Source organism: Acomys minous, assembly GCF_964271855.1.
Source record: "Acomys minous genome assembly, chromosome: 9".
Taxonomy (NCBI): Eukaryota; Metazoa; Chordata; class Mammalia; order Rodentia; family Muridae; genus Acomys; species Acomys minous.
Window position 1 is genome coordinate 109,272,740 of NC_140490.1, and position 25,454 is coordinate 109,298,193.

Below are 25,454 nucleotides of genomic sequence, written 5' to 3' on the forward strand. Positions count from 1 at the left end.
TTCAGCACCCAGGTTGGTTTCCAGTGGTCCTCAACCTTCCTACTGCTGTGCCCCTTTAATACAGCTCCTCAGGTTGGGGTGACCCCTCACCCATAAAATGACTTTCACCGCTGCTTCATAAGTGTAATTTTGCTGCTGTTATGAACTGTAAGTAGTTTTGGAGCTAGAAGGGGTTGCCAAGGGAGTCCCGACCCACAGGCTGAGAACCACTGGTTTAGACAGTGACGTCTAGGACTCACGGTTCCTCTAGGACTAAGGCTGGGGTGGTGTGATGCTGGCCTGCTCCTTATAAAGGGATATAATGTCCCTGAGCCCCAGGATGAATTATCTGGAAAAGAAAGTCTGCCCCTGGAACCCAAGACATCTATAACTTTTCTTTTCTTGGTACACTGAGACAGACTCAGCAGACCCCAATTTATGCTCACAGTGCCTCGTTCCAAGACAAACATCCGCGGTTCTCTGTTTGTGTACATGACTAATCTTACAGATTTTTGCCCTGCTGAGCTTCCCTGCTTTTGACCAAAGCATGACTGAGAACTTGAATACAGAAACAAAGCACAACCTTGTACAACTAAGCTGCCCTAGATCGCTTAACTTGTCTTTTCTTTGCAAAGTTCTCTTAACTCTTAGGGGATAGCATTTGCGAGAAAAGTCCAAAAAGTCAGGCAGAATTTGAGCTTAAGCTCCGATTGTGGTATGTTATAAAATCAGGCAAAGTTGTGGATTTACCAGGAATTTGGACCTGGGTGATCCCTGGCCTTACTGGGATGTGAGTCTGGGTGGTTCCAGCCTGGGTTGTTTATTTACTGGAAGAATTGAAGAGTTCAAAAACATCCTGTTGCAGGATGTGCGGATGGGCCAGCCTGAGTCTGGAGAGAGAGAGAGAGAGGAAATCTGGAGAGACTGGTATCAGCACTGCCCTCTAGTGGTTGTGTGTAGTTTTAATGAGTAAAATACAGGGGCACCTTGCAATTTTCCAGTTTACCTAACCAAACTCCACGAGTGTGTGTGTGTGTGTGTGTGTGTGTGTGTGTGTGTGTGTGTGTGTGTGTGTGTGTGTGGTGGGTGGGTGGGGAGGGAAATCACTAAGGAGTGACCAGCACAGGAGCTCTTTAACTGTAACAGTTAGCCCTCTTGAGAGTCAGTGAACCTTCCCTACCCACAAGACAGTCTCTCTCTCTCTCTCTCTCTCTCTCTCTCTCTCTCTCTCTCTCTCTCTCTCTCTCTCTCTCTCTCTCTCTCTCTCTCTCTCACACACACACACACATTCATTCCCTCCTCCCCCCTCTCTCCCCAGCAAATTATTCTAGCTACAGATTATAATTTGGGATGGATTTGAAGGTGTTTAGCTCCTTTCCAGCCTCTACTTCCGTTGTCAGGCTCCCTGAAGAGCTGAACACGGAAGCCTTGCTTTGCAGGCCAAGCTTGTTTAGTGAACCTTCTACCCGCCTCTGTCTGTCTTTCCTTTAGGGCTTTCTCCTCTCTTTGTCCTCAGATCTCCACAGGAAGAGCTAGTGGTCCAGTTCCTCAGGTGCCTGTGGCTCCTGAGTAGAGCTCTGGGTTAGACTTGGTTGCCTCAGCCCTCAGGGAATGTGACAGGAACGCGGAGAATGTCTGGCGCCACTTTTCAGATCCTCGGGGGAAGGAAGTTTTGGGTCAGAGTGTTGGAGGGAGCTGTCTTTACCTCTGACCACAGTTACCTAAAGCTGAGGAGCTGACCCGGGAGCCCAAGTGTCTGCTGCCGGAAGTCCCCTGAAAGAAAGGTTGCATAGCAAACTATAGACATGTGAAATTATTTGGCATCTCATTCCTCATCCTGAGTTATTTATTCTGAGACTTCAGTGGCTGTGAAAGAAGATGGCTGTCTCCTCATGATCCATCTTCCAGGGTTCAAATGCCGGGCACTTTATCAGGTCTGATTAAGTCAGAGAACTTCCGGAATAATTACATACGTACGTACACATAAAAGGAAGGAAAAAACAGCCAAGGATTGACTCCCAAGGGTTGCCGCACGACAGTTATTCTGATTCTCCATCCGCAGTCTTAATTTGGTTGTGTTTGAGGCCGCAAGTATAAGGCCAGCCATCGAGTCAGAAACCGTATCGCAAGCTCAACTGCTTTTCCAACAACCTTTGTGACAACTGGAATTGCACAAGAGGAATGTGATCTGTTTTCTGAAGTGGACCCCGGTAACACGGACTCTGGGGGCCCTCTGTTTCCAACTAATTAGCTGTCCTCCTGCAGTATATCTGGCTTTTGATGAAGACTTATCATAACCCTCAGGCGCTGCGACCCGCCCTTTGCCTCCCTAGGAGCCCCACCCCGACCCCGCGCCAGGCACCTCTGCTGTGGGATGTGAAGCCTACACTTCCTCTTCCTTGCCCTAGTGAGGCCGCTGTTATCATCTTTCTCTGTAGGTTGGAACTCCGTATTCGGCCTGTGCTGACCACGCTTCTCTAGATTTTAGATAGAAAAAAATCTGACGTCTCTGTCATGAGCTACGTGGGCTGGCTCTTAGGTTTTTTGTTTGTTTGTTTTTCGAGACAAGATTTCTGTGTTACCCTGGTTGTCCTGGAGCTCACTTTGTAGACCAGGGCTGGCCGCGAACTCACAGTGGGCTCTGCCTGCCTCTGCCTCCCGGGAGTGGCAGAGTGCTGGCATTAAGGGCTTGTGTCAGCAAGCCTGGCTTGTGAGAGAAGGCTCTCCTATCCAGCTTTGACAAGAGTTTTGATGAAACTTAGTTGAAAAACTTGTTGGCTTAAGTCCAGCCAGTTGTCAGCTTTCTTTGTAGCTGATAGGAGCTGTGAGCTTTGCTGCTGCTACTCCAGTGGGTATAGAGCTTGGACATCTGGCACAGCCTCTTCACTTTGGCACCTCCTTTCCTTCTCCTTCCCTCAAGCATCATCGGGTGCCAGCTAGGTTCAGAGAGCATGCGCCTTTCCTCTCAAAGCCACCCTCCACTAACAACTTGGTGCTGATGGTGACAAACAACATCTCTAGGTTGGCCAGAACCTAAGCATGTTTCTTCTGGCACTTTGGGACTATGAGAAGTAATGCCTCCTCTTCCTATGGCCTTTAAAGTCCCTATTCAGGGACTGGAGAGATGGCTCAGAGGTTACGAGCACTGACTGCTTTTCCAGAGGTCCTGAGTTCAATTCCCAGCAACCACAGGGTGGTTCACAACCATCTATAATGTGATCTAATGTGCACTGTATACATAATAAATAAATAAATCATTAAAAAAATAAAGTCCCTATTCAGTTGCCCTATCCTTTTCCTCTTTTCCTGAGTTGTCTTTTTCAACTGATGAAATAGGGGCTACTCCTCTATGGTAAGCCTTCTTTCTGGGGAGGCAGCTGTCCCAGAGTAGGAGAGGAAACATCCTTTGCTAGTATTTCATTTGAAGGAGACGGCACATATTCTAATGAAGCTTGCTTCTGTGTCTTGTTGACATAGTCGGAATCATGTGTCTATTTTAAAATTGGGCATCAGTGAAGGTACTGGGATGTCATGGATGGGGCAGCGGAATAGTTACTAAAGACTCAACCATCACGGACACTACAGCCCTTTCCTCTCTGGGAACATTTTCTTTTGTTTTGATTTGTTTTTCGAGACAGGTTTTTTTTTTTCTTGTAGTCCTGGCTGTCCTGGACTTGCTTTGTAGACCAGGATGGCCTTGAACTCACAGAGATCTGCCTGCCTCTGCCTTGCTTAGTGCTGGGATTACAGGTATGTGACACCACACCTGGCTTCTGGGAATGTTTTGTTGTTTTGTTGTTTTTGTTTTTGTTTTGTTTTTGTTGGCTTTTTGAAGCAGGGTTCTGTGTGTAGCCTTGGATGTCCTGGACTCACTTTGTAGACCAGGCTAGCCTCGAACTCACAACGATCTGCCAGCCTCTGCCTCCTGAGTGCAATCTGGGAGCAATTTTTTTGGTACCATTTTGTGGTATCATCTTTTACTTGTAAAGAATCTTGTCTATCTGTGTACTTCAACTCAGATCTCCCAGGCACGTGTGATCCAGTTAGGGAGCTAATAACAGACCATGCATGAATTCATCTAAGTGTGTGCAATTCAGGGCTAAATTTAGACCCTTGAATTTGTGTACCATAATTGATTCGGTGGGGTTAAAGGTCATCGTGTCAGAGTCCATTGGAAACGCATTTCCATTTACTTTTGTGGCAGTGGCCTGTGTGCGCTCTTCAGTTCTCCTGAAATTATGATAAGCCTCCAGCTATTCAGGTTGGTCATTCTTTCCTGCTACAGTGGTGGCTGGGTCTTTCATGAGGTCAAAGGGCGTCTCCAGTACTTGTTGTCTAAGGGACATTATTCTCTTTCTTGTGGGTGTTTTGGCTTGCACCGCACTGTGCGTTTAAAGGCTGCCTATGGCGCACTCTCACACCTTCCGGCAGAGAAAGCATCACATCATCGTTTGAACAGGTCCACTCAGGCATGACTGGTTAGAATTGTGTGGTAGAACCTGCAGCCGGCGTTTGCTACTTTGTGGGCCTCTCTTTCTCTCTTCCACCCTTCTCCACCCTTATGAACCTCCTAACACCAGATAGCAGGATGGAGAGGAAAGGGGCGACGTTATTGTCAGACTACTTCCTGCTGGTTAGGGGCGTAGAGTTCCTTGGGGCAAGTTTGATCTTCTTTCTCTATCAGGATATCTCATTCCTTTGTGTTTCTTCATTCATGGCTACTTGACAAACAGCAACCAACAGCATCTAACCACCAGCCAGCAACAGCAACGGCAACACTGCCTCTCAGGGCCCTAGCATTCATATATCCTCTAGGAAAGTTCCCAGAATTCCAAAGGTCACATACTTGGAGAAACTATGTGCAGCTGGCAAACCCATGCCCCTGCCAGAGCACAAGGAAAACCATACCACCTGCTTCGAAGTAGCCCTGTATCCTCACACCGGGAACTCAAAAAAGGAAACAAAACAAAACAAAAAAGACGTAGTCTCATAATATTTGTTTTATTTGTTTGCTTTAGAGTTGGGGTTCCTCTGTGTAGCTTTGGCTGTCCTGGACTCACTTTGTAGATCAGCCTGGCCTTGAACTCACAGAGATCCACCTGCCTCTGCCCCCCTGAATGTTGGGATTACAGGAGTGACTTCTCACCATTTTTATGGTTAATTGCAGCACAGTGAACTACTCCATTGTTAGTCCATGGTTTTTTTTTTGTTTTTGTTTTTGTTTTGTTTTTTTTAAGGTGTATACTAACAGGGTCTACCACAGGGTTTTGGGTGGGCAGATTTGTACAATGGAACCCATATCTCTGGCTGCCACAGACTATGCTAAGGAGATGGATGCTTGACAAAAGTACTCAGATGGCCTTTTTCAGTTTCCTGCTCATCTCAAAGCTACAATCATGTGGTCATTGGACACCAGGGTTCAGCGTAGGTATTTGTTCCAATACGGTTAGGCTTGGCTTTGTCAGGCAGAAAGCAGACCAGGAAATGCCTAGGCAAGTTGGAGACCGACTTTTCTCTCGTGTAGATCCAGGTCTCTGTGATGAGCTGTGGATGACTCCTCAGGCCTCAGGGCTCTTCTCCTCTACCGCTTCAACAGCAGTGTGTGGAAAACTGGCTTTTTAGGGCAAGTGACAGGGAGGAGGGAGGCTCTCGGTTTGTGTAGCATTTGCTTAGTTCCTATGGTGAAAATATTCCTACCGTGAACAATTTCAACCCGCAAGGATTTCACAAGCGGCTTGTGAAATTCCCGAATAGTGAACCGTCTGCTGTTTGAAGCGCGTAAGGCCAGTTCAGGTTTCAGGAGGACCACTCTCCACCCAGACCTCTCTCCATCCAACAGAGCGAGCAGACAGGAAGGATGAGGAAGCAAAGGGCACACTTTGTTCCCATTCCCACTGTTTTCCAGGTGTTGCTAGCCACCACTAGCTGAACTTATGTACGGGACAGCTAGGTGAGAAATGTCTTTACTCAGGGCAGTCGTTGACTGACTTCAAATTCGGATGTCTTGTTACTTTTTACAAAGCAGAAGAAACTCCGATATAATAGCGAAGAAGGTAGTGCTCAGTGGGGATTGGGCAGGGCTAGCTTTGAGATAGCTAAAGATATGCTGGCTGGCTGTTGTTTACTTGTACTGTGATGATAACAGCCCCTTTCTTCCTTTCCTGAGTTTCGCTCTAGCCAGGCTGGCCTTGAACTCAGAGATCTGCTTACCTCTGCCTCCTGAGTACTGTGATTAAAGGCCTGCACCACCTGGCGGCATCTTTCCTGCATTTCGTATCACCTGAAGGACCAATGGTTAGCTCAAGCAAACGGGAATCAAGTGCCCCCTTGTCACAGAGTTTTGGAGCCTGTGTGACTTCCAGCAATGAGAGCGTTGGTAACTTCAGATATGAATGTAGCCAATCGACTTAAAGACAAACAGGCTGCCCAAATCCCCGTTCCCATTTTGCCCTGATGCAGGCATCTTCTTTTGAAGGCTCCCTTCAGAAGCAACCCCCCTCCCTCCCCAAACAAAGAGAGGAAGGGGCTGTACTAAGCATGAGAAGCTTCTCTCAAACTCCTTTATTAGGTGAGGGAGGCAGACTGAAAATTAAGGTCGAAGGTCATACTGTGTCCAAGCACATTGGAACCTGACAAGGAAGTGCTATTATCTGATGCTTGAGTCCTCTTACCCTATGGAGGTTTCATCGTCCTACCATTGGCTTACACGAAACCTCTGTAACCCTTACCGTCGCATACACTTCCTGAGACGAATACCAGGTTTTTAGAAATAACAAAACAGTTCCTAACAGAACAGCAATCAGTGGCTGTACCATAGGGGCCAGATCCTCGGTAAAATAGAAGTCCATAAGACTATGTGTAAGGAAAGGTTGGAGCAGGCACAGGATTTCCATGCCTGTTTGTGAAGCAGAGACAGGACACCCAATGGGACGAAAGAATGGAAAGTGTTTTGGCCCAGGTTATGTCATGGATGCAGTGAGAAGTGCAGCAGGAGAGGCAGGCATGAACATGATGAGGTTAAGGAACGGAATGCCACAAACACCTTGCCAAAATATCTGCTGGAAGGCACCGGGAAACCAGGCAGGATTGGTCTGCCTGGGAGCAAGGTGTGGATGGCTCCCACCGGAAGAGTATTTAGTTAACAGAGCAGAGCATTTGAAGCTATTGAAAGAAAAAATACTATTTTTCGCAGATTTCTCTGGAAAAAGTATTTCTCCCTGCAATTTTCATTTATGTGGCCTAACAGGTCCCCTTTTCTGTTTAATCCAGTTAGGCTAAGGAGCCCTGACTAATGCACCTGACTAATAGGGCACAGAGAAGCAGTCCTCAGGCCCCTGGGTGTATCAGAACGACTTGCTAAACTGCCGGCTGTGGGCCTCGCCTGCATGTCTGAGGTGGTGAGGCAGGGCCCAACTCAATAATGTCCATCTTTGAAATGGGCATTGATGCCACTGGAACTAGAATTGCATGTTAGTGGCCACTGGGATAAACCCTTCCAATCCTGGATGAGCGAATGGATAAATAGAATCAGAGGGAATTCCTTAATCCATAAAATAGGAGATGGCCTAGGCTTGTAATTGTAGCTGCTTGGGAGCCTGAGGCAGGAGGAACACAAGTTCAAGTCCTTTCTGGTCTACTGAGTGAATTCAAGGTCAACCTGGGCTATATAGTGAGAGCCTATCTTGAAAAAAGTTAAAAAAGACTGTGGATAAAGCCCAGTGATTACTCACCTAACATGTGTGAGGTCCTCAGTGCCTCGGCCTACAAACTAGACAAAATGAAATAAAATCATACACAGTGAGAGGAAATGGTCTCTGAGATTTATTTGTGTCTATGAATCTAAACTACAAAATGCCCTAGTTCTAAAGTTTTGCATTTATTATGTGTGTGCATGTGGGGGGTGAGACACATGTGCCATGGTGTGCATATGCGACATTTGGTTCTCTCCTTTTGCCATGTGTGGTAGGGGGATCAAACTCACATGGGCATGAGAGGTAGCAAGCATCTCTATTTTCTTAGCCACACTGCTGGTCTCTATTTATGGAATTTTTCCATCAAATAAACACCTTGGTGTTTCCTAAGACTTTTCTTTCTTTTTGATGCCTTTGAATGGATGGCTTTACAGGGTGGACTTCTGTCGGTCTACAGGTGCGAATCTGAAGATGCGAAATTGGACCTACACGCCTTGTTGTGATGAGAGACTTGCTAGGCGTGGTGGCACACACCTTTAAATCCCAGCACTCGGGAGGCAGAGGCTGGTGGGGATCCACTGTGAGTTCAAGGCCAACCTGGTCTACACAGCAAGTCCAGGGCAGCCAAGGCTAAACAGAGAAACCCTGTCTCAAAAAACCAAAAACCAAAAACCAAAAAAAAAAAAAAAAAAAAAGGATACACGAGCTGTCCACATTCCCACACTCAACAAAACTAGAGAGAGAGGGGGGGGGGGATGGGTGGGGGGGAGGGAGGGAGGGAGGGAGAATATTCAAAACTCTCCTACATGTCTTTAAAAGGTAGAAAGAAAAGAGATGACCCATTTTTTTCCCTTAAAGGAAGTGTGGTTAGCCCAACACCAGGAGCTCTGGAGTGCATTTACCCAAATTGTTAGAAATTTTCACCCTCAAGAAAATATTTACCCTACTCATACTTATCCAAAACAGCCAGCTAGATGGCTGGCCAAAGGAGTCAAGCCTTCTTGGTCATCAAGCTCAAACTCTCAACGCAGAGGCCCAGGCAGAGTGATGTACTCTCAATGCAGAGGCCCAGGCAGGGTTATGTACTCTCAATGCAGAGGCCCAGGCAGAGTGATGTACTCTCAATGCAGAGGCCCAGGCAGAGTGATGTACTCTCAATGCAGAGGCCCAGGCAGGGTTATGTACTCTCAATGCAGAGGCCCAGGCAGGCTGATGTACTCTCAATGCAGAGGCCCAGGCAGGGTTATGTACTCTCAATGCAGAGGCCCAGGCAGAGTGATGTACTCTCAATGCAGAGGCCCAGGCAGGGTGATGTACTCTCAATGCAGAGGCCCAGGCAGGCTGATGTACTCTCAATGCAGAGGCCCAGGCAGGCTGATGTACTCTCAATGCAGAGGCCCAGGCAGAGTGATGTACTCTCAATGCAGAGGCCCAGGCAGGCTGATGTACTCTCAATGCAGAGGCCCAGGCAGAGTGATGTACTCTCAATGCAGAGGCCCAGGCAGGCTGATGTACTCTCAATGCAGAGGCCCAGGCAGGGTGATGTACTCTCAATGCAGAGGCCCAGGCAGGGTGATGTACTCTCAATGCAGAGGCCCAGGCAGAGCGATGTACTCTTAATGCAGAGGCCCAGGCAGAGTGATGTACTCTCAACACAGGGGCCCAGGCAGGGTGATGTAAGCACAGGTTGGGGGACAGTTGCCAACATTTGCAGCCTCAGCAAAGCCCTGCTTCTTCTAAGCGACCTCCATGCTGTTGCTGAGGGAAGGCTGGTCCAGGCAGGAGCAGCTGCTGGCAGCCCTGAAGAGAACTCTGTCCAGACTTGGGGATTTCCGGAATTTCATTCTGAGTGATTTGATATTATTTGCACACATTTCTGTCTAAACCTATTATATTGTAAACTGCTTTGCAGGGCGCTGTGTCTTAGTCACTGCTGTAGTCCACACAGTGAGGGTCTGCCAGTCACAGGCTCGAGCACTGGTAATTGTAAACAGATCACAATATCTAAGGTAGAAGCTTCTGGAAGAGAAAGAGAGGCATGTTACTGTCCACATTGCTAAAATAAGGTTTTTATACTACCCTATCATGCACATTTTGATCTAGTGCTTACCACAGTTTGACCATGTCAATCGACAAATTCTTACTCATTCCTAAAAACTGAGTTCAGTTATTGTCTCCTCCATAATATTTTGCCCTTTTGTAGTAACTCTGTCCTTTAAGTATCCTTATACTTACTTTCATGAAGGGAAAAATTGTTTACAGATCTGTGGCCTATGACTTACCGGAGGAAAGAGTCTATACTTGACAATTTTGAAATGATTTTGCAAAGACAGTGTGGGCAAAGCAGGCAGCTGCTGTACCGTGAAATTTCGCAGGTTCCAGGAACCTCCCCTGCAGCCGCCCTGCCTGCTTTGGGATTCTTGCACATGCTGTATTCAGAGTTCTGCCTCCTACTCAGCTCCTTGAGGAAGGTCATTCTTGGAGCTCCAACAAACATTTATTTTAGAGCTAAGGAATTTAGACCTCTGCTTTTAAGGCTGTTTTGATGGGAAAAGAAGTTGAGGGCTAAAGATGGACAGAGGCATGGGGGAGGGCAGAGATAAAAGGGTTATCTCAGGCCAGCAGAGAGAAACTGTGCTCAGTTTTTAGTTTCTCTGAATTGAAGTTTTCCTTCTTTCTTTTTCTTTTTTCTTTTTGTCTTTTTGAGACAGGGTTTCTCTGTGTAGCCTTGGATGTCCTGGACTTGCTTTGTAGACCAGACTGGCCTCGAACTCATAGAGATCCACTTGCCTCTGCCTCCCAAGTGCTGGAATTAAAGTCATATGCTGCTGCCACCACCACCAGGCGAGTTGAAGCTTTTCTAAAGGAGTTAGTTCAGTGAAAAACCTAATGCAAGCTGGAGCTAAAACTCAATACTTGGGGGGGGGGGGAGGGGGCGGGTTGGAGAAGGGAAGGTAACAATGTTTCCATCATCTCCGTGTTGAAGTTTCCATCATTCCTGTGTTGAAGGGAAGGTAACAATGTTTCCATCATTCACATGTGGAAGCTTGTCTGTTTTATTTTTTGTTGTTGTTGTTTGTTTTTTGTTTTTGGATTTTCAATAAAGAGTTTCTCTGTGTAATAGCTCTAGCTGTACTGGAACTCTTTCTGTAGAACAGGCTGGCCTCGAACTCACTGAGATCCCCTCCTGCCTCTGCTTCCCAAGTGCTGGGATTAAAGGTGTGTGCTACCACTGCCCGGCCCTGAAGCTTATCTGAAAAGGTTGAAGATCTTAGCTGTGACACCGCAGCAGCCATGCAGCTCTTGTATTGAGTTTAGACATCGAATTTGGCTGTGGTGGCTTGGAGACCAGTGATCTCAAGGCTGCCGCATTCAAAGACGTGTTAAAATATTTCTGGGCTTTTCTGGAAGGGGTCATTAACTCACTTCTGTACCTGATCAGGGAGCTGTGCCAAGTGGACATTGCTGAGATCTTGATTTGCTTTTACCCCTATCGGCTGATAGCCTCATGATGGATTGTTGCCCTGGGCCAAGGTTAAGAGAGGGTAGTCAGTGGAAAGCTTTTTTTTTTTTTCTTTTCAGAAAAGGGCATGCTGTCTCTGCTTGTTGCCATGGCTGAATCTCCATCCAGACATAGGAAATCATTTGTGTTTAATTATTTCATTTCTAAGCCTGGCCGGAATGAACTTTGTATTTTGTGTTTGTGAATTCTCTAAATGCATGTCGTAGTAACTACTGTCAGGGTTGAAATACCTAAAAGAACGTTGCTAGGCCATTTCAAGTCGAAGGAAATAAGAAATGGAAGATGGGAAATAGAGCAGGTAAATTACAAAATATATCGGGCCTTGAATCGTATTTAATTTTTAGAGATTTTACTTTCCTCCCTGAATAAGAATGAAATAGTCTTTGACATGCCACAGTGTGTGCATGCTTTTTTTATAGCTTACCACCTCTTATACATAGGTTAGCAGATTTTTCTCAGTGCGTACCCAGGAAACATCCCGATATTGTATTCCTAAACCTGTCTTCCTTGTTTTTCCACAGAGTGGAGCTATAACTGCACTGAGCCGACACAGACAGGTTTCTAAAGATGAAAGATGGAGTAAATGATACCGAGAATTGACCAAGAGTTTCTGTTTATCAATTGTCTGGAGAAAGGAAATAAGTCATCAGGCTTAGTCTAAAGATCAGGGTGCTGAAATCAGGCCCTGAGATCTTAATCCGGTGGGAATAAAAGATGGATGGCCTATGGCGTGTGTCCATGACAAGCCATTTCTTTAGTTTGGGACATAGTCTTATCACATAGTGCTTTGAAATATCCCCTTCAAGGAGATAGGTTGTTTGTTTTTGAAAATAGTGCCTCTGAGGTGTGCTGTGTCAAACAAAACATTGGCATTTAGTATTTTGAAAAGGAGGTCCTCTTGGCAGGGGCCGCTCAGTTACCCGACAAACATTTACTAAGATATGTTTTTGTGCCAGCAACTGGTCCAGAACATATAGACAGAGCATAGCATGGGTCACATAACTCGGCCCATGAGGAGCTTCCACTTTGGAGGAAGGACACAGATAATAAAAGCACAGCTGTGGGGATGTTAAAGTGCAGCATCATGTGAGAGACTGACTTGAAGAATGGCGTCTGGATTAAAGTCTGCAGACAGGGAAGAAAGCATTAGACCAACGTGAGAGGCGGCAGAGGTTAAACTCTGGCGTATGAAACATGACCAGGAGGCTGGGATGTGTTGGGCGAGCCAGTGAAAGGAGACGTGCATGGAAAGACAGGGAGACTGAGTCCCTGGTGGCTCTGTGGCTTTAGATAGGAGGACGTGTCACAGAAGCTTCTGGGTGTTTTATACTTACAGGATGAAATTTAATACGATTAGGAAGAACATTGTCTGTTGTGTAGACAGAAAGTGAGGGCAAGGGTGGCGGCTGAGGGATGTGTAGTGAGCTTAAAATCAGTAGCAGTGAAGACAACATGATTAGTTTAGAGACTCCACAGGCAAGGCTATCAGGAGGTCCAGTGAGCAGGCTACATACAGACCGTGAAAGGCAGAGGTCAATCAGTAAGGGGTTTTGTTGTTGTTGTTGTTGTTGTTTTGTGTGTATGTGTGTATGTATGCATGTGTGTGACTTTAGGTATACATGTGCATATGGATGTGGAGGCCAGAGGTTGACACAGCATATCTTCTTTACTTGCCCTCCATTTTAGTTTTCAGTCATTAAAAAAAAAAAAAATCTTTGAGAATTTTATATATTTTGATGATTTTCGTTCTTTCTCCCTCATCTCTGCCTAGATCCACCTCCAGCTCCCCACCCACCCATCCAACTTTGGTGCCTTCTATTTTCCTTCTGTTCCTTGTTCCTTTAAGCCAATTTTGTTGTTGCTTAAGTACTCTTGGATGTGGGGCCAATCCCTGGAGCATCTGCCAGGGGTCACACCCTTAAAGAAAACTGACACCCCCACCCCAACGCTAGCAGAGCTCTACCCTCTGTGGATTTTGTCTGTCTTGAGCTTCTGCAGGTCTTAGGCACACTGTCACAATGCCTGCATGTTCATACGTGCGACTACCCCTGTTGTGTTCAGAAGCCACTGTTTCCGTGAAGTCATCCATGACCTCTAGCTCTTACAATCTTCCAGCGCTCTCTTCCTTGATGATCCCTAAGCCTTGGGGCAGGAGTGTGATTTTGATGGTCCATTTGGGGATGAGCACTTTGCCATCTCTTACTCTCTTTTGAAGTTGTGGGTCTCTGCTAATTGTCATCTGCTGCAAGAAGACACTTTTCTATGATGAGCGTTGAGATGTAGTAACCTATACTTATAAAAATAAGAACCTACAGGCTGGAGAGATGCCTCAGAGGTTAAGAGCACTGGCTACTCTTCCAGAGGTCCTGCGTTCCATTCCCAGCAACCACATGGTGACTCATAACCATCTGGATCGTAGATCTGATGCCCTCTTCTGGCATGTAGGCACACATGCAGGAAGAACATTGTATACATAAGAAATAAATCTTAAAAAATAAAATAAGAATAAAGACCTAGTGGGCAGTTTATTACTATGCCCATTTAGCAGGGCAATAGCATCAGGCTCTCCCCTAGGGTGAATGCTACGTCTAGCCATTAGTTCTTGGTTTTGATAATGGTGCTGGGTATGACTTCCATGTCACAGAACAGACCTTAAATCCAATCAAAAAAGTGTCTGGTGGCTTCTCTACCATGTCCAACGTTCCCACCAGTGGAAATCTCTCTCCAGGCCAGTCTTTACTGTAGCTCCCAGGGTTCTCAGCTGGATAGGTCTGACAGTTTCTTCTCTTCTCTGGTGCTGTGCTTGTACTCTCCAGCACTGTGAAAGCTGGCCTATGGGAGGTGAGGACCAGCTTGGTTTCTCCCCATCCTATGACTCAGCTATGTGGTGTCTTCAGCACTAGAGTTTTACCATTGAGTTCTGGGAGGGTAATCCAAGAGTAATGATAAGAGCCTGTACTGGGCTGGAGAGATGGCTCAGAGGTTAAGAGGACTGGCTATTCTTCCAAAGGTCCTGAGTTCAATTCCCAGCAACCACATGGTGGCTCACAACCATCTATAATGTGATTTAATGCCCTCTTCTGTCATGCAGGCAGAGCGTTGTATACATAATAAATAAATAAATCTTTAAAAAAAAAAAAAAAAAAAAAGAGCCTGTACTGTTTGGAGGTGTGGACTATGTGACTCCACTGGCCAACAACTCCAAAAGTGGAAACCCAACCCTGGCCGTGGGCTATGTCTTTGTTGGCCTCTGATGTCCCCATTATAGGGTAGCTCCATTTAAGCTCTTTTAAGTTTATGTATATGTTTATATGTATATATTTTAGGACGTGCCTACAGCACTAGGTATCCATATGGATTTTTTGGAAAGACCTTTAGAATTAGTCATCCCTCCCTATACTTACTCCACTACCTTGCCTTTCCATCTCCCACTCCATTTAACCCTTCCTGTGCCATTATTCCTTGCTACTTCTTTGCATCACTACATTCTCTCTCCCTTAATTGGAAGCCCCTCCCCCATTACCCTTTAATAGTTTCCTGGCCTCTATGGATTTTTCAAATGAAAGATACATGTCTGAAGATCCAAAGCTAATATCCATATATTAAAGAAAACACAATTATTTGACCTTCTGGGTCCAGGTCACCTCATGTGATGGTTTCCATTTTCCCCACAAATTTCATAATTTTGTTTTTCTTTCTTTTTTTGGGGAGGGGGCACAGTTTGAGATGGGGCCTCACTGTGTACCCTTGACTGGCATAGAACTAGATACATAGACCAGGCTGGTAAGGGACGTTGATGAACAGGTATCTCTAGTCACAATGGCTAGGAACTGGAAGCAGCCTCAATGTCTGTTATCTTATGAATGCATAATGAATATGTGGTACATTTATACAAGGGGAAGGATATTATTCATATGTAACAAATAATAATAATAATAAACTAAAGTTGCCAGGAGTACATAGCTTTAATCCCAGCTCTTGGAAGACAGAGGCGGGTGGATCCCTGGGAATTCAAGCCAGTCTGGGAGGAAAGGGTTTACTTTGCTTTTACAGGTTGCAGTCCACCACAGAAAAAAATCAGGGCATTAGCTCCAGCTGGGCAGGAGGCTATAGGCAGGAGCTGATACAGAAGCCATGGGCAACACTGCTTATGGGCTTGCTTTCCATGGCGTTTCTTTCTTCTTCCCTCCCTCCCTCCTTCCTTCCTTCCCTCCCTTCCTTCCTTCCTTTGTTTTGTTTTGAAACAAGGTTTCTCTGTGTAGCCCTGGCTGTCCTGGAACTCTCTCTGTAGACCATGCAGGCCCTGAACTCAGACCCGAGTGCCTTTGCCTCCCAAGTGCCAGGATTAAAGGCGTGCTCCACCACCATCTGGCACTCATCCCGCTTTCTTATAGCACCCAGAACCACCGTCCCAAGGGTGGCACCACCCTCTATGAATGGCTAATTAAGACAATACCCTGAGCCTAAGGCCCCTGAGGGGGCGTTTCCTCAACTGAAGTCTCCTCCTCTCAGATGACAGTAGTTTGTGTCAAGTTGACAAGAAAGCAGCCAGCACACATACTTTGGCTTCTTCCATCCCTGGTTACATCCTCTTTGTCTCCGTCACTTGTCTTATCGCCTTAGCTAAGACTTTAAACAGTAAGTTGAACAGGAGTGGGCAGTTTGTCTCCTTTCTGACTTCAGTGGAAATGCTTTGAGGTCTTTCTTCTTTTCTTTTTCCGTTTTTGAAAAGCATCTATTTTGAACATGGAGTTTCTTGATTGTCTTAGACAGCAAGCCCAGGGATTCTCCTGCCTCTGCCTTCCAGTCTCAGGCTTGAAGGGATGCACTATTGCGCCTAGCTTTTTTATTATTTTTCTTTCGCGTGGGTGGGGTATATCTGAACTTAGGTCCTCATTCCTGCAAAGTGAACACCTTACTGAGTCATCTCTCTAGGCCCCAGAGACTTTTATCTTTGAGGAAGTGGTGATACTGTTGACTAAGTTTCCGGTGACACTGGGAATAAAGGGACATTTTAGTTGGAAATGATCGTCTATGGAGTTCTTATGTCTGCTTAAGAGAACCAGCCATTCTGTGTTAAATTTTCCCATTTACTTAGTTTAAGCCATGAATGAATGACTTTTAGCTAGTGATACCCGCTGAGGACTGTGACGTGATGTCTTTATTCCCTAGTAGTTAGTGTCTTGTAATTTATGGCCTGTGTGCTACATTAATACTAATTTATGATTTCTTTACTTGATTTTTAAAAATAATTTATTTACTTTTATTGTACGTGCATTGTGTTTTGCCTGCAAGTATGTCTGTGTGAGGGTATCAGATCTTGGAATTAAAGACAGTTGTGAGCTGCCATGTGGGTACTGGGAATTGAACCCAGGTCCTTTGGAAGAACAGTCAGTGCTCTTAACCACTGAGCCATCTCTCTAGCCCACTTGATTTTTTTCTTTTAATGACTGAATGATACCAAGGAATCAAGATTTTAGCAAATTTAATACTGTGGGTTACAATTTTGTTTTCACTCAAATGGCTTGTTAGTTGGTTATAACCCTTTGGATTGTTAAGGGAATAGAAATATTAGCCTTATGAATTAGAAATTAAGCCGGGTGGTGGTGGCAGCAGTGCACGCCTTTAACTCTAGCATGTGGGCAGCAGAAGCAGGCAAAGCTCTGAATTTGAGGCCAGTCTGGTGCACAGAGCGAAGTTCCAGGACAGCTAGAGCTACACAGAGAAACTCTGTCTCCAAAATAAGTAAGTAAGTAAGTAAATAAGTAAATAAATAAATAATCAACCACAGGCAAATCCTTCAATTTCTTGGGCCCCATATCCTCAGCGAGATCAGCCAGACCTACTTTTGCTTGGCTTTAATATTGATAGATGACTCTTTTATTTTTCTATTTATGTGGCAAAACACCATGACCAAGGCAATTTATCAAGGAGAGCACTTAAGCAGGTGTACGGGGCAGAGGTAGATGCAGGAAGATCTCGGTGAATTCAAGGCCGGACTGATCTGCATTCAGGTCTGTGTAGCCAGGAAAACACAGAGACTTCTTCTCAAAAAGCCAGAAACAAAACATGAAAATAAAAAGCATTTAATTAGCTGGGCGTGGTGGCGCACGCCTTTAATCCCAGCACTCGGGAGGCAGAGGCAGGCAGATTGGGATTGCTGTGAGTTCAAGGCCAGCCTGGTCTACAAAGTGAGTCTAGGACAGCCAAGGCTACACAGAGAAACCCTGTCTCGAAAAACCAAAAAAAAAAAAAAAAAAAAAAAAAAGCATTTAATTGAGCTTGTGGTTTCAGAGAGTTAGGTCCACAAAGGCGGTATAAAAGCACGGAGGCAGGAGTGGCTGAGAGCTCACATCTTCATCCACCAGCAGGAGGCTGAGAGAACTAACTCAAAACGGGGTGAGTGCAGAGTACGTTAAAAACCTCAAACCCCACACCCAGTGCCACAACTCCTCTGGCAAGGCCACGCCTCCTTACTCTTCCCACCTACACAGCGATGATCCTTCCTATGGAGGCAATCACATTCTCACTCAAACCAGCACAATGATAAGGCTTTACTCCCTATAAATAGTGATGGTTAATATTAATATTTCCTCCTAGGTGTATGAACTAGCACTGGGCAAAATCTTACACAAATAATCATATTTATTAATTTGTTTATTCACTCAGTGGAAAGGTATCTGCTGTTTTTAGGTGCTCTTTTAGCCTCTTTGGATACAAAGACCTACACTGTCTGTTGTTATTGTCTAACAGATACTGTCAGCTTCCTGTAGTTACAGTGAGTAACGGTGAGTGGATTGATTTGGTTGGATCAAGACAGGAAGGTTTTGTGGCAAGTCTGAAAGGAGGGACACTATTTTAATTTGGGTGCTCTTGAACCACTGAAGGGTGTTTACGTGTGGGGATAGCTCCATCTAGCCTTGCGTTTTAGAAAAATCACTGTAGCAAAGGGTGGAGACGAAGATGCAGGTAAATAGGAAAAGGCTACACTCTGCCCAGACCTGTGCCTTTCGCCCTAGGCCCCCATCATATACAGAGCTATTCCTTGAGAACTGAGACAGCATGCAGCACCAGGTTGGAAAAAAAAAAGTAGAATAGACATCTCCACGAGACTTGATAACCAAATGCTCCGTGATCAGGCTGAGAAAATTAGTTAGTTAATGTATGTAGCTTGTCAATGTTACACCTTACTTTATCATGGACTACAACCCACGCACTGCTCCAGAGCAAAAATGACTGAAAGAACATCTGTGCTTGAGCACATATGCCACCGGCCTCACCATTTCATCTCTCTAAGGCAGCAGTTCTCAATCTGTTTGTTTTGACCATTGAAAAACACATTTTCCTCCATGGTCTTAGGAAGCAAGACACCTCTCAGTAGCAAAATTACAGTTATGAAGTAGCAACGAGAGTAACTTTATAGTTTGGGGGGTCACCACAACATGAAAAACTGTATTAAAGGGTTGCCGCCTTAGGAAGGTTTGAGAACCACTGCCCTGAAGTCTTTCTTAGAAGGGAAGAAAACACAGCCATGACGACTTGTGGCCATGTTCAGCTGAGGTTTAACTATGGCCCATTAACTGTATCTAGACCTTTGCAGATCCTTTTGATGCTATTTTGTTTTCTTCTCCTGATAACAAAGAGTTTGGTTTCCCAGCCATGTCCTGGAGCAACCTACTGAATTTTCTGATAGCCTAGTGTGTCTTTTTTTTTTTTTTTTTTTTTTTTTTTTAGAATGTATGAATGCTGGGATTCAGGAAGCAGTGAGGCCAGACAGAAAGATTAAAGGTATTAAAAAGGAGCAGCAGATAGGGGTTTCCAGTTTCTACTCCAGAGCACTTACACAATGCCACCAAGAAAAAGGACAAGGATAGCATGTGTCGGGTATATGGCGTGCCATCCCCTTCCTCCGAACACTTAGGAGTCTCCGGATGTGGTCCCCACCCCAATGGCTACCGTGGCCCAGGTCTGGGCAGGATTTGGCCTATTCCTTAAGAAAAGCAACCAGTCTGGTACAACTTTTATCATCCATGTTTACCCTGCTAGTTTGTTACCGCAATCATTAGCTAACTCACAAACATATTTATTTAGATTAATTTTTTTTTGCAGAAAAGATTCTCTAGGCGAAGTTTCAGTGTTTCATGAAAGAGAACTCAAATAAATATGCAGCTTCAGAGTGCCAGGGAGAGAACTACATCTCAGTGATTCCTGTGGTGTCAATAAATGCACCGGGAGAGTTAAATCCAATATAATAACCAGCAGTAGTTGAAACACTCATTTGAAATGTCCTGGGGCTGGAATAAATAATGAATCATTATTATGAAGTGCTAGGTCCCTGGGGAGTATGTATCTTCCAGCCAGTGAGAGACGGGATGAAAAGCATTTCTGGTCACCGAGGCCGGGTGAGACTATGGCATCAGTCATCAATCCGGTCACATCGTAGGCTACGCAACAGGAGACTGAGCCTCCTCCTCCAATACCTATTGTATTCTCCCATTTCTTATTTAGTATGCTTTATATTCTCTGAAGCCTGCTGAGTGTCCTCCTTTGGCCATAATGAGCTTTTCCCTCTAAAAACTGTTGACCACCATCCTTCCCACAGAGTCGCTGACAAATAAGACAAATTTAAGGCTAGACACGGCAAGCCGTGTGCAAGCAGAGCTGAAAAATGTGTTAGAACTAGCTAAGAAACTATGGGTCGACAGTACGTTCATCCTGGTTTGTACGAAAGAGACAGAACCATGCCTACGGGGCAGAAAGAGAGGTGGGGACTTAACCTTAACCTTTAGACTTCTGTTGGGTTTGATTCAACATGTAGGATGTCTGTGCAGGTGTCAAGTGTGGAGCGATTTGGAGAATTTTGACAGATTGCACTGGGTATATTTGAAAAGCTGATCTAATGTTAGAAGATGAGACAAGAAGATTATGATTTTGAGTGCCAGGGCACATGGCCCATGAATGTCAGACTTCTATAGGCATACAAATTAAAAAAAAAAAAAAGGGATTTGTTGAGGTCTAGGCAAAATTTTTTTCTCCTTTGGTTGCTTTTAGTAAATTTATGAGATGGCAGTTCCATTTATAATTCAGTTCAGTGCTGGGGGGATAGCTCAGTGGTTGAGTCCATGCTTAGCATGTATGAGGCCACGGGATAAATCCCTAGTCCCCTGTAATAATTAATAATACTAATAATAATTTTATTTATTATTATATATAATTTTAATTATTATTATAAATATATTTTCATGCAGAAGGTGAGGCTCAGTTGGTGGAGTATTTGCCTAGCATGCCAGCACTCCCAAAACTGGGCGTGGGGTGTGGTGGCACATACCTTCTATTCCAGCACTTGGGAGGCACAGGGAGTATCAAGAAATCAAGATCATCTTTGGCAACATAGAGAGCCCAAGGCCAGCCTGAGTTATATGAGACTCAGTCTCAAAACTGAAAAAAAAAAAAAATGGAGTCTAGGATAGCCAAGGCTACATAGAGAAACCCTGTCTCGAAAAACAAAAACAAAAATGCCTCCCAAACAACAACAACAACAACAACAACAACAACAAAAAACAAACAAAAAACAAACAAAAAAAAAAAGGAAAAGAAAAAAACAGAGCTGGAGAGATGGCACTGACTGCTCCTCCAGAGGTCTTGAGTTCAATTCCCAGAAACTACATGATGGTTCACAACCATCTGTAATGTGATCTGATACCCTCTTCTGGCCTGCAGCTATATATGCAGACAAAGCACTGTATACATAATTAATTAATCAATCAATATTTTTAAAAATGAGAAAAATGACTAACTTTGAAATAAGACTAAGGATATGCCTTCAAGTCCAGTACCTAACAGACACAGGAGAATAGTAGGAGGAGGAGCACCAGCTTCATGGCCAGATCTGCTCTAAATCCCAGCTAGCAGACTTATTAGAGTTATTTGTGTTATTTATTTATTTCTTCTTCTTCCACGGAATGGACCTAAAAACCCAGCTATTGCCGAAGGGGATTTCTTTTGAGAAATGGAAATTGTATATAATGCCTGCTGATGATATTTTAAAATGAGACATATTTTCACAGAACTGTTACATTACTGATGGTCCTAAGGAGAGGGATAACCTTTCTCATGTTCCCAACAGGACATTTTACACCCTTAATATAAAAAACGATATTTTGTTAAGATAATAATTTAGCTGGGCAGTGGTGGCGCACGCCTCTAATCCCAGCACTTGGGAGGCAGAGGCAGGTGGATTGCTGTGAGTTCAAGGTCAGCCTGGTCTGCAAAGTGAGTCCAGGACAGCCAAGGCTACACAGAGAAACCCTGTCTTGAAAAACAAACAAACAAACAAATTAAAACAATGACTTGTCATAGTTACTATCGTTTTGCTGTGAGGAGACACCTGATCAAGGTACATCTTATCAAAGGAAGCATTTAGTTGAGGCTTGCGTATAGTTTTAGAGGCTTAGCCCATGACCATCATGGCAGGAAGCACACAGGCAGGCGATGGAGCAGTAGCCGAGAGCTTTACACTCTGACCTGCAGCCAGTGCACAGAGAAAAGGACATTATGAGCCTGGCATGGGCTTCTGAAACCTCGGAGCCCAACGCCAGTGACACGCCTCCTAATCCTTCTCAAACAGTTCCACTAGCTGGGAGCCAAGCCTTCAACCATAGGAGCCTATGGGGGCTGTTCTCATTCAAACCACCACAGTCGGTTTCACTACTGTAACTGCATGCACCAAGATCTACTAACACTCCTGCGTATTCTGCCATAGTTGTCACACACACACACGCACACACACACACACACACACACACAAATACGTTTAAAACAAAAATGCTATCATTCTATGTACACAAATGGACATCTTTGTATGTCAGCTTTCAGTTCTATCTAATTTTTATTTTTATTTTAGTTTTTGAGCCTGAGTGGTATTTCTTAGTAAAATTACGCAATTAATAAGTTCCCTGTTGTTTTACTTTTAAGTTTATCCCAGGATTTTAGATTTTTTATTTTTTAATTTTTTGCCATCAAAAGAAATATTACCGTAACAACAGTACTTGATCTTCTTTTGTGTGTGTGTGTGTGTGTGTGTGTGTGTATTTTTTTCTTCCAAAAAAACAGATATGGCTAGGGTGATACATATTTAACAGTGCAATAGGTTAGTTTTAGATTGAAGTTAGAATTTATTTTAATTTATTTAAATATGCATTAAGAGAGTGCATGCACACATGTGTGCATATATGTGTGTGTGTTTCACTTAATATTTCTATGTCCTCCTTTCTTGTTCCTTTCAGTACAGCTCAGTCATAATTTTGACTTCTTCAATGGCTATATACTATGTTTGGGTGGATGCACTGTCACGTTATAGAAAAATTCCAGTACTTAAGAAGTATAGAAAATGTATTTTTCTCCTAATATGACATCCCAAAATAAATGAATGAATAAATTAAGTGAATTCAAGTAATAATATTTATTGGCTGATTGGTTCATTGATTGTAGTACTAGAAGATGCTCAAAGGGCAAGGCCTGTTGACTGAGAGTGTCCTGAGATGTCATTAATGAGTGAGGATGCAAAAAAAAATTTTTTTTTTTATTTTTAACTTTGGACTCGGGGTAGTTACAGGATCATCTTCCCATAACTTGCTTGGTAGCTTTCTTCTCTTGGGCTTGGTGGCATTGAGTATACTGAAGTGGACGGCCCCGTCTGACTAAACGCAGGGTTGGCAGCCAGAGCCAGCCATTAGAACCTTTTAGTGCTCAGTGTCAGGCAGGTGGGGACGGACCAGTATGAAATGTGCCCTTAGCTCATATCCCCAAGGAAATTGGCAAGATAACTGGGGAAATTTCTCTTGTGCTTTAAGAGTAAAATTAGTGTGGAGAAAATTGATGTCTTACTTCACAGTGGGACACACAGGCTGGTCATCTCTCTAGCTGGAGCTGCTATCCCTGTTTTAATGGGGACGAACCAGGGAGCTTGTGTCATCTGCATCATTTGGAGAGGGGCGGAAAACTACTTAGAGTGTAGTTTGGGGGGTTTTATATTTTCTTGGCCTCCAAGTTTCCTTATCTGCCTGATTTTAAACATTTCTGATGCCAAAAGCCTAATCCGCAGCTGTGTGGAGAGGAAAATAATAACAGAAAAAAAGCACCAAGGCTCTGGAACACTGCCTGGGTGAAAAGTGCTTCTGAGAACTTGCTGATTTCTCTGAGTCAAAAAAAAAAAAAAATCCTATTTTCTCGCTAGTGCCTCCAGAAAAGGATTAATTTTTCAAGTTTTAGATTTAGTTTATTTTAAAGTAAAATTTAAAACTTTTATCAGAGTAATACCTGTATATAGTTTTAAAATAATGTAGTGTGAAAGAGATTATAGTGAAAAGCAACATTTTACCTACCTATCTTTTTCCCATTGCTGGGCGTGTGCATGCATGTGTGTGTGTGTGCGTGTGCATGTGAACAGGTATGTGATCATATGTGCTGAAGGCCAGACCTTGGTATTGTTTTTTTTTTTCTTTTTCTTTTAATTTTCTTTTTTTGTTTTTTTTTTGAGACAGGGTCTCTCTGTGTTATCCTTGGCTGTTACTGGACTCACTTTGTAGACCAGGCTGGCCTCGAACTCACAGCCATCCACTTGCCTTTGCCTTCCAAGGGCTGGGATTAAAGGTGTGTACCACCACGACCGGCTCTGGCTCTCTTGTTCTTTGAGGCAGGGTTTCTCCTTAGCCTGGGGCTCACTGAGTAGGTTAGGCTAGCTGGGCAGCTGGGCAGCTGGGCAGCTGGGCAGAAGGGTCTCTGGACCCTCAGAGCTGGTACTGGAAGTGTCTGCCCCTATGCCTGGTGGGTTCTGGGGCTTGAACTCAGCCCCTAATGCTTCTGTGGCACATCCTTTACCAACTGAGCCATCTCTTCAGGCCTGGCCATGTTTTAAGACTTCTGTTTCTCCTGATAACTACATCAATTTCCTAGCATTCCATTCTTCTTTCCTTTTTAAACAACGATACCTTCCTTCCTTTGTATTCCTTTGTCTCCTTCCATTCAGTGGAGCTCAACCACCATTTCTAAGTCCTTTGTGGGCTGCAGTTTGTTTGGTTGTTAAATTTCTACTCACAGAAGGGTCCAATATTTGAGTAGTAACAATACGTTTTCTCATTATATGATATCTCAAGAAAAAGAAATAATAAGACAAACTAACCCAATTAATGTCTAAAGAACACAGAAAGCTAGTTCTTCCTTTATGTCTCTGTCAGAAACCTTGTGTACTTTCTCTTCTAGTCTCTGACGAAACCAGCTATATATAGATTTGGAGAAGGATGTGGGGTTGCTACAATTTACATTATTTTGACTACTCTGAGGTCATGATGCTGCAGCATAATGGGATCACATGAGTAACCAGAACAGGCAGCAGGGAAAAGAGGCAGAATTTGAGACGAGGCTGTAGGGGGGTCAGGTTAGAGGCGAGGCAGTGGGTGGGGGCCAGGTTAGAGGTGAGGCGGTGGGTGGGGGGCCGGTTAGAGGGGCGTGTCTATGACTGACCTCTGTGGCTTGGGCATCTTTCTGTCTTCATTTATCTTCTGTTGCTTCTAGAAAATCTCGTCGTCTCCAGCCCCTTCCCGCAAACAATTGTCCCTCCCTTCCACTTCGCAGGCTGTGCTAATGTTCACTTGCTGATCTGTGCGTTTTCTACCTAATTCAAATATTGTCTATAGATTATCTGTAAGAGTTGAAAGTCAGAATCAATGTTTACATTACTGTGCTGCGTAATAGTTTTTCAAAAATCAGAATTATTTTTCTTCCAGCGATGAGGACTTGCTTCTCATCGTGTCTACCATACAGAAGGCACTCACACAGTTGCTGAGTGAGTGAAAGTAAGGGAACATCCCTAAATTATTATAGAAGGAGTCCATTATACCACCGAGTCTACTTACTAGACTGGCAGGGTAGTGAGACGGTAGAGAAGGGCTAGGCAATGGGTGTATGTAAACGCCTACACTTAGGGACCATCATCTATCTCATCCTGGTTCCTGTAAGATAATTATAGCTCCTCAATAGAGAGGGGAATAGCAGAGTACAAATGATCCGAAGGTGGAAACAGGAAAATGTGGAAGAGCCTTAACTAGAAAGGGAGAAGAAAGGGTGAGCAGGGTAAAATGACACTAAAGTTGTCTGACAAGGTCATAAAGGATCATACTATTAACTGTGTGCCTCGCTCACCACCTAGAATACACGTAAGTCAATGTACAACTATATATACAAGTTTAAATGAAATTTTTGCT

General features: G+C 44.3%; 1 long non-coding RNA gene across 2 annotated transcripts in view; it reads left to right on the forward strand.

Annotated features, from left to right (window-relative positions):
* LOC311605786 overlaps positions 1 to 25,454 on the forward strand; it is a 192,665-nt gene that overhangs the window by 1,004 nt on the left and 166,207 nt on the right. The window lies entirely within an intron of this gene.